Here is a 13,748-nt window from a genome sequence, read left to right on the forward strand (position 1 = left end):
CATTTCCAGTTCTGTTTCAGACAGTAAAGATTACACATAGATACATTATGTTTCTTTGTTGAATTCCACTGATGCTACTGTTGAAGGAAATTTTTCTCAGATTCTGGAAAATGCTTGACTGTTAACCTCAGTTACCAGTGTTACTGCATCTATATTTTTATCTTTGTGTTCAAGTATATCTTAGTAGAGAGAAAGTGATAAATTTGTGTTATATTTGGCCAAAATTCTTTTTTTATTGTTGTATTTACTTTTGAGAGAGAGAGATAGAGAGAGGGAAGAGGAGGGTCTGAAGTAGGCCCCATGAGCACGATGTGGGGCTCAAACCCATGGGCTTGAACCCATGAACCCCAAGATCATGAACTGAGCCAAAGTCAGCCACTTAACCAACTGAGCCACCCAGGCACCCTTATATTCACCCTAAATTCTTTCTAATTGACCAGCAATGTAAATGGTAAGTTTTCTTTAAAAAATAATACCTGAGGGAGCACTTAGTCTGTTAAGCATCCGCCTGTGGCTCAGGTCATGATCTCACAGTTCGTGGGTTCAAGCCCTGCATTGGGCTCTGTGCTGACAGCTCGGAGCCTGGAGCCTGCTTTGGATTCTGTGTCTCCCTCTCTCTCTCTGCCCCTCCCCAACTTGTGCTGTCTCTCTCTCTCTCTCAAAACTAAAGAAATAAACATGAGAAAAAAGAAAGTTAAAAAATAATAATACCTTAAGAAATGAATCTGGTTCATCTGTGATTCCTATCCATAACTTCCTTAATATATGGAATATTTTATTTTTATTCCATTTATATCTCATGCTCTTATATTCATGCGTGTATTCCCCCTAGGTAGGTACTTATTTATTATTTATAGAGGCACTACTGTGTGTGTAGCTGTTAAGTTGTTCTCATGTCTAAAAAAGATGCATGTCCACATGTGTATATCCTTTAGGATTATATCAAGGGACTAAGTAGATTTACTTAGCCTAGACTATGGTCCTTGTTTTTGTTCAAATTCAAATTTCAGAAATCTAGTGATTGTCCATTTATTCCAAAATTACTTTAAAATGAACTAATTTGGTCAAATACAATACAGTTCCAAAGGATATTACAGTACCTCTTAATATGAAGTAAAAGCAGATTGTAACATTTCAATGAGTATGTGTTCTCTAGTGATGTCTATAATAGGTTTCAAATTGTATGGTATATAGATAGAAGTTGCAGAGATTCTGTTTGTCCCTGTGTTTTATAATCCACTGAGCAGTGTTTAAGATATGCTGAAATTCCTTCCAGGACCTAAAACACATACGTATACACACGTGTATGTTCCAACACATATATACATATATTCACATATGCACACAGACATGCACACATACTCATACTCGTTTGCTCTATGAATGTGAACATACACATAAACACAAAACACACTCCATGGATGTATTATTTGATTTTAAGAGCTTGGGTTCAGTTTTTTCCTGTATCTATTGATTTGCCTTTTCTAGGCATTTCATATAAATGGAATCTTACAATATATGTCTATTATGTCTGGCTTCGGATGAAGCTTTTTAAAACATACTCTGTGTTTTTTTTTTATTAAACCAATTACTTCTGCCCTTACTTTCTCTGTCCTTAAAAATGGAAAAGGTCCAGTTCCCAGAAATAGTTCATTGTCACTGAATTAAACCATGGAAACAAGATTTTTCTTTTAATCAATTTAAGAGTTGCAGAGAAAATTCTTGTAATCATACTTTATTCATGATTTTTATTTTCTTGGCACATCAGAGAGACTATAAAGACTGTGATTGTCATGCTTTAGTCATAAATATTTTCATGTTTTCATAAATTCGTTAAAAGAAATTAACTCAGTCTTCTTTTTTTTAAACTTAGTCTTTCTTCTTAGGCCATTTGTTTTCACATTATTTCAACTATGTCATAAATACCTATTATACTCTAAAGCATATCTAAGTGGAATCCTCCTTAGTAGCAATCAAGAAAGATACAGGCAGGGGCGCCTGGGTGGCTCAGTTGGTTAAGCGGCCCACTTCGGCTCAGGTCATGATCTCGCGGTCCGTGAGTTTGAGCCCTGCGTCGGGCTCTGTGCTGACACCTCAGAGCCTGGAGCCTGTTTCAGATTCAGATTCTCCCTCTCTCTGACCCTCCCCCGTTCATGCTCTGTCTCTCTCTGTCTCAAAAATAAATAAACTTTAAAAAAAATTAAAAAAAAAAGATACAGGCAAAGACAATCAGAATGATGTCGACATAAGAGAGTGCATATTAATAAGATGAAATTTATATGAATAAATGTGGAGGTCCTATAATGTGATTTTTTTTTAATTTACACAAATACAAAAGGATAGAAATATAGCTATTTACACAAAAAGAGGCGAAGGGAGTTTCATTGACCAAAAGCTATGTGAGACCATGTCATATGATGAATGCTTAAAAGAACTGGGGAGTGGGGTGCCTGGGTGGCTCAGTTGGTTAAGTGTCCAACTTTGGCTCAGGTCATGATCTCGTGGTTTGTGGGTTCGAGCCCCACATGGGGCTCTGTGCTGACAGCTCAGAGTCAGGAGCCTACTTTAGATTCTGTGACTCCCTCTCTCTCTGCCCCTCCCCCGCTTGCACTCTGTCTCTCTCTCAAAAAAAAAAAAAAACATGAAAAAAAGAAGAACTGGAGAGTGTGTTTACATATGTATATGTATATATATATACATGTATATATGTGTGTGTATATATATGTATATACATGCAGTATTTATGTATGTATATATATATACACATACATAGATACATACACACACACAGACACACACAGAGTAAAATCTTGGATTGCAAGTAACTTGTTCTGCGAGTGTTCTGCAACTAGCAAACATTTCTAATAAATTTTAACTTGATAAACGAGCCATGTCTTTCAATACGAGTAGTACATGAGGCCAAACGTCACATGATCACAACTGAACCAATGGTTCTTGAAATTCACTTTGGTATACAAGTGCTTTGGATTACAAGCATGTTTCTGGAATGAATTATGCTTGCACACCAAGGTTTTACTGAATATGTATAACCTGAAGAAGAAAATACTTGACATGTGATCACTCTCTTCTAAAGTTTGAGGGGATTTAATATAGAAGGAAAGGTAGATTTATTCTTTGAATCACTTTAAGTGATTTTTAAGTAGATTTGGGATCAAAATACAGACATTTTATCCATCAGAGCCATTTGTAAAGGGATTGGGTGACTTGCCACATGTAGAAGCCCAGCTCCTGGAAAAGCACAAGAAAAGACTAGGTGGTATATAAAGGATTCCTGTAGGATGCTGAATGGAAGATTGCTTTTCTTAGTCACCTTTCACATATGTGACGTTAGTGGTCCAGGTCCACTGCCACTGGAGGGCCAAGCAGGTTATATAAATGAGGGAAGCTGCTTTGTTAAGAGTGATGGAGCAAACTGGATATTGTATGTCTTAGTATTTAGTTCCAACCCAAGGATGTCATGCCATAATCAGACCTAACTTTACCAGACCTTCAGATTTTTCAAGCACAACTGGAGATCTTGATTTTTAAAATGTAAATTGTCCACATTTTAAAAATTGGCAACTAATTCCAAAATTTTTAAGGCACAACTATGGGCTGTCACCTTTTAACCTAGGGTAGGAATTATTCCATAAATTTACATCTGCTCCTTTTCAGTACATTTCAGGAATGATGGAGAGTTCTGACCTTTAAAATTTCATCATAAAATATCTTAAATGTGTAGAAAGAATCATTTTAAAGTACCTAAGTACTCACCCCTTAGCATCCTGCCACTTCAGTGGCAATTGTAATGCACTTTCTGCATATTTCTCACAAGATTCTGAACAAAATCTTCTGTATTAATAAGGTAGAAGCTATTGAGACGCCATATAAAAAAGAGAGGACAGGGGCGCCTGGGTGGCTCAGTCGGTTAAGCGGCCAACTTCAGCTCAGGTCACGATCTCGCGGTCCGTGAGTTCAAGCCCCGCGTCAGGCTCTGGGCTGATGGCTCAGAGCCTGGAGCCTGCTTCCGATTCTGTGTCTCCCTCTCTCTCTGCCCCTCCCCCATTCATGTTCTGTCTCTCTCTGTCTCAAAAATAAATAAAACGTTAAAAAAATTAAAAAAAAAAAGAGAGAGGACAAATCATCATTTCAACTTATAAATGCTGGCTGCAGGTTTCCCCCCTTCGGGTCATTATAGAAAAAGGCCATAAAGACCTGCTACCACTACAGAGCCATAATTTTCTAAATGCATTTTAGCTGCCAAATGCAATGGTGCTTAGAAATCAATTCATGAGCTATAGCAAATTAGAAGTGAATATAAAGCTTTGTATTTGCTGAAGATAGTCATAGCTTAGTAAGTATACTAAGTAAGTATACTATATTGTGGATTAAGGGTTTAAGGCATAAAATAATTTTTTAACAAATATTATTTCAAAAGTGATTAACCAGGCTTTCAGATTTAAAAAAATAAACTCAACTCGGAAAGCTTTGTGTTTAAATCTATTGCTTGTGTGAGACTTTCTGAGGCATTTGCATGGCTCCTATCCAAGTGTAATATATGATACGAATAGCAGAGAAGCATTTATTATTATGTTGTCTGCTTTTTAAAAGCAAGCTGGTCTTACTTTGGGATCAATTTACTATCATAATTTGGAAGACCCACTAACAACCTATACCCTGCTCCAAAATAGGGTTTCTACAATGATGTGGGAGCTTCTTATATGAGAAACTCTCTTGGGGCGCCTGGGTGGCTCAGTCGGTTGAGCGTCTGACTTCGGCTCAGGTCACGATCTCGCGGTCCGTGAGTTCGAGACCCGCATCCGGCTCTGTGCTGACTGCTCAGAGCCTGGAGCCTGCTTCAGATTCTGTGTCTCCCTCTCTCTCTGACCCTCCCCCATTCATGCTCTGTCTCGCTCTGTCTCAAAAATAAATAAACGTTAAAAAAAAAAAAAAGGAACTCAACAGTAGCCTTGAGCCCCTTGGGGGTCCCTACAGTAGCTCAGAGAATACAAAGACTAAGTCTTTCTAAGGATCCAGGAGTTGTTTTGATCATATGGTATGAAGCACACAATGGATAACAAGCAGTTATTGGTTCTATGCCCAACGTGGGCTTGAACTCACGACCCTGAGATTAAGCGTTACGTGCTCTACTGACTGAGCCAGCTAGGTGCCCTTATTGGGTCCAAACCTAACTTTTAAAAGGGATATTTTTCATAAAAAAGTTTTTTATAAGACCCAACTATTACAATATGAACTCCAGCTTCCTTCCAAGTTCACTTCCTCTGGTTCTATAGTAACCACATCCCATTAAATAATGAACCTCCATCTCTCTCTCTCTCTCTCTCTCTCTCTCTCTCTCTCTCTCTCTCTCTTTCTCTCTCTCTCTAATATTTCTGGGATTAAATTCAAAATTAATTTTCTGGGATTAAATTCAATATTTTGCTCTTCAAGTTACTGGCTTACCTGAATTTCACTGTACTTACTAATCATGGAAAGTGAGTTCCAATGTAAAAACATTGAAGCGCTATTAGCAAGCAATATGCTAGGAAAAAAGCAGAAGAGTTCCAAAGTAATTATTCGTACCAAACCATGACTTTCATGAAAGAAAGATACTGTGCAGCTCTAGAGCCATTCAAAACCATGTGGCCCTGAGATAATCCTGATTCTTAAAAAGACAAAAAGATTCAAATGTTTCTCTTTCATTGGTAGCCTGGCTTCCTAGCATGCTCTGCAAAGTTCATTCATTAGTATTCCCTAGCAATAAAGAATTTATACAACTCTCTAGTCAACCTGACCTCTGCTGTAGATATCTACCTTAGCACAAAGGGAGAAAGGTGAAGGAGTCAAGGAAAGGAAAACTTAGTGGATTCTTTTACTTAAAAATAAAATAACAAAGCAAATCTGGCACTGGTTTAAGGTTTTACAGCAAGAAAAGGAGCTTTTCCAGCTTTTAAAAGTGTTCATTTAGGCATTCACTGGAGGTAAAAAAAATGAACAACAACAACAAAAAAAAACACACAAGGTTTGGAAGCTTCATAACTCGGAAGATAGGAATGGGCTTGTAGGATAGAAAAGGAGATGACCTCCTGGCAGAAGAAGGTTGATTTATTCCTGCAGAACTGGGGCTCCGCCTCCATGATATACACTTCTGTATGCCAGATCTATCTCTCCACCTCTGTGACACGTACCTCTGTGTCAACATGCAGAAGGGGATCACTGTCTTTCCTAAGAATGAAAAGTGCACAGCTTTTTAAATTTATTAGTATCTTATAGGAACAAATTCCGGATTTAAACTATTGATCAGTTTCCTTTTCTGAATCTTCCAACGTTGTTTCTTGGAATAAATGAATTATTGGTTTCTTTCTTTTACTCTCTTCTCCATTCTGTTCTTTTCTGAAGACTCTGAGTCTTCAGACTCAGTCTGAAGACTCTGAAGACTCTGAAGGCAGAGAAGACTCTGAAGACCAGAGTCTTCTGAACTAACAATCATTAGAAATTTGCAAAATCTAATCCTTACGTTACAATTAAGGATTGTCTGGGTACAGCTTCCTTTAAATGCTTTATGTTTCTATTCTGTAAATTGGCTTAAGTAGAAAGTCTTTTAAAATTAAAGTTATTTTTCTTCCCATGCCTGGGAAAGCTATACAAACAAAAGAACAAACAATTTGATAAAACTTTAGTTTTAGTGGAATTGACAGATATATTTAAGAAACCTAGATCTAAGGAAGCACTGTAAATGTTATACATCATTTCTCTCTTAAAAGGAAGAATAAAAGCTAAGTTCAAATGGAAAAAATACTTCAGAAATGTGCCGAGACAGACTGTGTAATAAACTTGACTGTTAGGATGAACTTTATTAGCTTTTAACTCCTGTCACACCTTTGGTGCTAATTGAACACCTACTTTTATTAAAAGAAGCATCTGCAGTATAGAACTGAAAGGTGACCTTTTATAACAATTTATTTAAAGCTCAGTTTTATTAAAAAATACTTTATGGAATCAAAATATTGTCAAAGGCAGGGGAAAAATAAAAACAAGGAAAGTACATTGAGCTTTATTAGTTCCTGTGTTTGATAATCCACTTCTACTCTTTTTCTTGACCTTTTACATGGGCCATTTGCTTTTCTGGAATTTGAAAAAGGGATTTTTTTTTCTTTCATAAATATCACCTGGGGCTTTTTCAATTCCAATGGTGAAACATAGTTGATAAACGTATCCACTTTTGCTTTGTAACAAACCATCCCAAAATTTAGTGGCTTAAAACAACAGTCATTTACTTCCATAAGTCTATGGTCCTCTATATGGATTATTGTGGTCTCAGTTGGGTCCTGGCATTGACTTTTGGCCAGCTGACTGTCAGCTCAGAGGCTCTGCATCTGGAAGTTTGCGGACTATCGTCCAGGTCAGTGGGAATAACTAGGCCATGTGACTCTTTGCGTCCAGCAAACTGTTCCACCCAGGCTTATCACATGGGGCAGCGTGTGTCCAAGATACAGTGAGCAGAGTGTGCAAGCGTCTCTTGAGGGTAGCGTCAGCGTCACCTCTCCTACGACATTTTACTCCTGCCGTATTTTATTACTCCAAACAAGTCCCAAGTCCAGCCCTGTTTGAAGAGCCACGGAAAGAGACTCTGCCTCTTAATGGGGCACATTGCAAATGGACTGCCTACTGGAAAGGGAGAAATACAACTAATTTTGTGAACAGTCTTACTGTGGAAAACCTTAATCACTAATGTAAGTCTTAAATCCAACGTATAATAGACAGTGGTTGCAACCCAAAGGTTAGGTGCTTTTATGCCGATAATTTCCAGACTATTTTTTGTAAACCCTTGGTGAGTTAGATAACACGGAAAATAACTTAGTTCACATCAGAATATTCACATTGGTGAATATTGGTGAATATTCACCTTGGTGTTTCTCCAAGGTGAGGAAAAGGGAAAGAGTGGGAGAGTCATTGACTTGGTCCTTCCATGAGTGAGAGCAAAGAGAAGGCACTTTAGAAAGCAACTTGGAGAAGAGTCTCTGTGACCTGGGCTTGAAGCCAAGGCTCTGGAGACTTTGAAGGTCAGCACCAGAAGACAAACTGTGTGAGAGGAACTGCTGAGTAGAAACCACAAAATCGGCCACAAAACCAAAGAATGTTGGTATCAGGTATCCTTTACAAAATGAATTTGAGAGCCAAAATCTTCATTTTTGACACTGGGAAAAGTGGGATTGGTAAAAATCAAGAAAAATATTAGAGTGCCGTGAAGGTATATCGTATGTCCCATTTTAAATACTTTTCAGCTCATACATTTTTGCTCTTTAGGTTTTTTCTATTGAAAAGTTTTATTTTTATAAGCTTTAAATGGAACTTTGGACTTTTATTTCTTTGTTTTAACCTTCCACCAACTTCTTGGATTCGAATGCTTCGAAAACAAGTGTGTAAGAAACCAGGTCTAAGTGGTCGTCTCTGCATTCAGTTGATGCTGTCTGAGCAACTACTTCATACCAGGTATATTTCTTAGAGCCGGAGCTGTAAGGAACAACACATAGTTCCTGCGTGGGTGGAGCTCATGTTGCAGAACGAGGAGATAGGCATGAATCGAATACACAAGTCAGATGGTGAAAGGAGCTATGGAGAAAAATAAAGCGAGGTTAGGCCGACAAGCAGTGCATGGAGCAAGAGACTAGAGGAGGTATTTTGTATGGAGTTATTTGTTGTTTTGTATGAAATGGTTGGGGAAGGACTCTGATTAGGGACCCCGAAGGAGTTGCTGGGGTGGATATGGGAGTGTAGGAAGGAAGAGTGCTTGTAGGCAGAGGAAAGGCCCCTCTTTGGAGCATGCTTGGCATGTCTGAGGAACCGCAAGGATGTTGGTGACACTAGAGCAAGGAAAGCAGGGGAGGAGAGTGGCGGCAGATGAGGCCGAAGAGCTTGTTTGGAGGAGGTGACGGAGGGTCTACGTGGAGCAGAACAGTGATTCTCAGAGCACACTGTACTCACCGTGGGAACTTTGGGGAAAAAAAAAATGCCTGGGCCTAACAGTGAAATATTTTAATTGGTCTTGGTTGAAGTCTGGTGAAGTCTTTTTAAAACATTACCGGGATAAATCCAGTGTGTAATTGAGGTCTCCTGTGCCTTAGTAAAGCATGGCTCTGATACTGAGTGAGGTGGAAAACTGCTGGGAGATTTTGCACAGAATGGCACGACCGGATAATCCTAGCTCACTTCTTTCACCCACATTCCTTTTGGGCCCCAAGATCCTGTCTTCGTATAGAGCTTGGGATCCTGCTTCACCCTTTTAAGGGAGATGGTGGAGAATGTTTGTGAGCAAGATCTCTGGGCACTCTTGCCAGTCTATCATCTGCCAGACTCTCTGGTAGGCATCCAGGATATAATAGGATGGAAGGAGGGAGGACTCCTAGAGCCTCTCCTGTTCCCCTTCAAAATGGGATGAAGCCTGTTTTAGTCCATTTCAGCTGCTGGAACAAAGCACCACATACTGGGTGGCTTATAAATGACAGAAATTTATTTCTCACAGTTCTGGATCCTGGAAGTCTGATATCAGGATGCCTGCATGGCCAGGTGAGGGCCCTCTTCTAGGTTGCAGACTTGTATGCTCACTGGACAGAAAGGACTGGGGTGCTCTCTGAGTCTCTTTTGGTAAGGGCACTAATCCCATCCATGACCCATCCATCCCCTTATGACCTAAGCACCTCCCAAAGGCCCCATCTCCAAATGCCATCACATTGGACATGAGGATTTCAAGATAGGAATTTGGATGGGGGCGGGGGGGGGGGACATAAACATTCAGACAATAGCAAAGCCAAGTTCCTGCTTCTTTCAGTTTTCCCCCAGTCTTAAATTGGTAATCCCCATTTCTCCTTCCCAATGTTGCCCTAAGTCGCAATATTTATAGTACAACTGTGAGAATCAATGAGTGTGTATGTCACTTCTGGTGACTCCTATGTTAAAAATAGAAAAATACATTGATTGTGTGTAATGTATATAAACTAGTGCCCCAAGCCCATGCAGCAGTGGTGGAATAGCATAGAGAAGAATATGCTCAGAAATAATATAATCCTGTACTTTTCTTCCTTTGGAGGAACATTGTAACGTCATTGTTCAGAACAAGAGCTCTGAAGCTAGTAACTTACCTCGGGATTCAGCCACTTATTAGCTGATGATTTTTCCTTGGTGTGCTTCAGATAATGGTGCCAAACTCCTAAGACGGTTGCAAGATCAAATGAGTACTTTACATACTAAACAATTAGAAATGTGCACAGCAGACATTTAGTGCTCATAAATCCTAGATATGAATATAGTTATGGTTTCCTTCTTGATTTCATCACTGTACAAATGGATCTCTTTAATTTTATCAAATACATAGGAGACTTTTATATATACTCTGTCTTTCGGTGCCATTTCAGACAGGTTGTTTAATCGCTGAGAACATCAAGATGCTACCTATTAAGAAGCGGACCGAATTTCAACCGAGGAAAAACGGCAGTCTCAAAACAAACAATTGTTTGTTTAGAACACAAACAACCCATTTTATATAATTGCTGTGCAAACATGCTTTTTGGGAAAAAGTCTTGAATTCCTGGCCTTCACATGGATAAAAAGAACAGCAGTCTCTTTTGGGCTAGTTGGGGCAGGGAATGCAAAGAATTAAGACATGGGCAAGACATGTTTTCAACATATTTCTCTAGTAGGAAGCGCCTACTTCGAGAGCAAAGATGAAATGTGAGATTTCGTTCTAGCATCCCAAACTGCTTCCCTGAAGAGGTGCCCAGATGACAAGGGGGAGATGATGAAAATTTATACTCAAGAAAGAGACGGGATTTACATTATTTCTCCAACTTTCCCTATCCAGATGAGCCTCATCTTTGTTTTATTGGAGTCAGAAAGTTAATAAAAACTTGCTGGAATATGAAAAGATGATGAAATATTTATTGAACATTTAAATGTGATTATTAAAGGTACTTGGACTAGAGGCGCCTTAAAGGCTGTGTACCTTTATTCAGGAAGAAATCTTTTTTCAGGGCTGTGGGTTTGACACCTTGCTTGATTGCTATTCAAATAAAAGTAAAATAGAAAATGCCTCTTAGGAAACGATGGCCTGGTTTCAGCATTTCTCCTATATTAATTTAGAGGGCTCATTTTAACATTGCCCACAGGATAAAGTCTAAATTTCTCAGCTCCACAAGCTGACCTCAGCCCTGTAAGTGCCTTCTTCTGCCTCACCTCTGTAGTGCCTCTGCCTCCATTACTTTTTGTCAGAAAGGCAGTGAATGTATAAAGACACACCCATTCTCCTCTTTGCTTCTTCTTTTATTTGGTTTTATGTTTGTTGACATTTTGTACATCCTTCAAAGATCAGCCATCTTAGATGATTTCCTCTGGTTTCTCCAGATCTGGGATCATATCTGCTTCTTTGTCCTCTCGATCTTTTGTTCTTCATTTATTGCCCTTGGTTAATTCTGTCTACTGTTTTAGTTAATTATCTGCATGCTTTTAGCCATCGTAAAGTTAGCTCTTTGGTGGGGAAGAGAATAAAATGTTGCTCAGTCATATTTGTATAACTATGTAGTATCATTTATATGCCAGAACCCAACAAATATCTATGGAATGAATGAAAAATAAAGACCCCCTCCAAAAAGCTCTCAGAATTAGAACATACCTCCCCTCATTTCCCTTGTATGATGGCCCTTTACCTCATGGCCATTGGAACTTCTACTTTTGTGTGTATGTTTCTTCTGTGACAGTCTGATTATGGACGCTTTTTTCTTGAAACAACCCTATTCGGTATCCTTCAAGATCTGACTCATGCCATCACTGTCATTTATTCTCCTTACATTTTGTTACAGACATACTGAATTGTTTCCCAGAAATGGTTTTTCCACATGGAAGGCTTTGCTCTACCCTTTCTGCTCTTCTCTTTGACTGGCTTACTCCTCTTTTTCCAGATTCAAGATAAGATATTACTTCTTTCTGGAAATTATCCTTAGCTCCCCACACCATCTCCTCCCCAGAATGACTTAAGCCTTTCTCCTTATGATCTAGTATAATAAAGATCAAAATGACTTGGGTCAAAACCTGATTCTGCTACTTATCAAGCAATGATTTCAGACCAGTGCTTCTCAAACTTTATCATGCCTCAGGATCACCTGGAGAGCTTGTTAAATTGAAGGGATGTTTTAAGAATTAATTGAGATAATGTGTGTAAAGTGTTTAACATGAATTCGTGCTCAGTCGATGCCAGTTAATATTATCTTTACATTATCATTGCTTTCATCACACTGTTGTAAATTGCAGACCGAAAAGACCATTTACCAGGTAAATTAGGAACCTCATAATAAGCAGTGATCATGCTGGTTTTATTATTATTGTATCACAGGTACCTTATGAAGTGCATTAGTAAGCACTAATAAATGTATAAAAATATATTCAAAATAAAAGTATTCAGTAAATATTTAATAAAGTGAATTTGAGTGCTTCTTTGTAGGTAGCCCCTACGCAGACTGTTCCAGGATTCCCTAGTTCAGCTTGCTATATTCTTGGGTTTTCTTGGGACTGTTTTTGCTGATTGGTTTGTAAACCACTTTTGGTTATGGCGAATCAGTCCCGACAGCTTTTGTTTCTAAGATTATACAAGCAACATAGCATCTTTCTGTAAAGAAGTGGAAATAAGCACACAGGCCATTCATTTGGCTCTGTAGTTTAAATTTCATACTGAATGAAAACAGTTGCAGCAATGCAGCCTCTGCCTTCTGGGCCTGAACATATGCCTACATTGAACACTGGATATGGGTTAGAAAGGAACATGGGAAAAATGTAATTTGAAGTTCTTTGCAAATTTCATGAAGCCTCCTCTTTTGAGAAGCCTTTCCTGCCTTTGTATTCGCTCTATATCCCCATCTTCCTCTTTGACCTCGCAACCTCCTATTTTATATTTGTTCATTAGTTCAGCAAATATTTTTCCCAATTTCTGTCATGTGATGAAGTACCATCCTAATAGTGGTGATGCCACGCTAAGACAAAGCCCCTGCTTCACAGAACCTAAAGCATGGCATTTACCAATCAGTATAATTGTTTGCTTCTCTGTCTCCCATGGTGTATTCTGAGCTTCCTGATGATAAGTGTACTATTTAATTGATATTTGGATATCCAGTACAATATTAGGTATATGGTAGGTATTCATACATATGGATTATTATTTATACAGAAGGACCCTTCTTATTATATTGGTGCTGAGAAATGGAACAGAGTACCAGAGATCGTATATTGCTGTTCCGTGAAAGGATTTGGCACTAGATATGTATTTTTTGACCTACAAAGTGTTGTTTGTCTGAATTTCATTTAGGGCCAAGCAATACAAAATCCAGATTCCTAGCTACTCTAGGAAAAGCCCACATTCCTGTATTGTACCAATCAGCTGAAGCTAATTCCCACTCAGCCTCCTCCTTTATTTATTTTTTTAACTTTATGTATTTATTTTGAGAGAGAGAAGGGAGAGAGCATGCAAGTGGGGCATGAGAGTGAGGTGCAGAGAGCGAGGGACAGAGAATCCCAAGCAAGCTCCATGCCATCAACGTGGAGCCTGATGCAGGGCTTGATCCCACAAACCGCAAGATCCCGACCTGAGCCGAAATCAGAGTGAGACACCTAACCGAGTGAGTCACCCCGTCAGCCTGCTCCTTTAGAAAGAACATGTCCTCTCCATTTCACTGTAACCATCCCCTACATACTACACATTTGTATGG

The 13,748-nt window shown here is 38.9% G+C and overlaps 1 protein-coding gene across 4 annotated transcripts in view; it reads left to right on the forward strand.

Moving 5' to 3' along the window:
• SOGA3 (SOGA family member 3) overlaps positions 1-13,748 on the forward strand; it is a 44,359-nt gene that overhangs the window by 21,499 nt on the left and 9,112 nt on the right. The window lies entirely within an intron of this gene.

Source organism: Acinonyx jubatus, chromosome B2 (assembly GCF_027475565.1).
Source record: "Acinonyx jubatus isolate Ajub_Pintada_27869175 chromosome B2, VMU_Ajub_asm_v1.0, whole genome shotgun sequence".
In the NCBI taxonomy this organism is placed as follows: Eukaryota; Metazoa; Chordata; class Mammalia; order Carnivora; family Felidae; genus Acinonyx; species Acinonyx jubatus.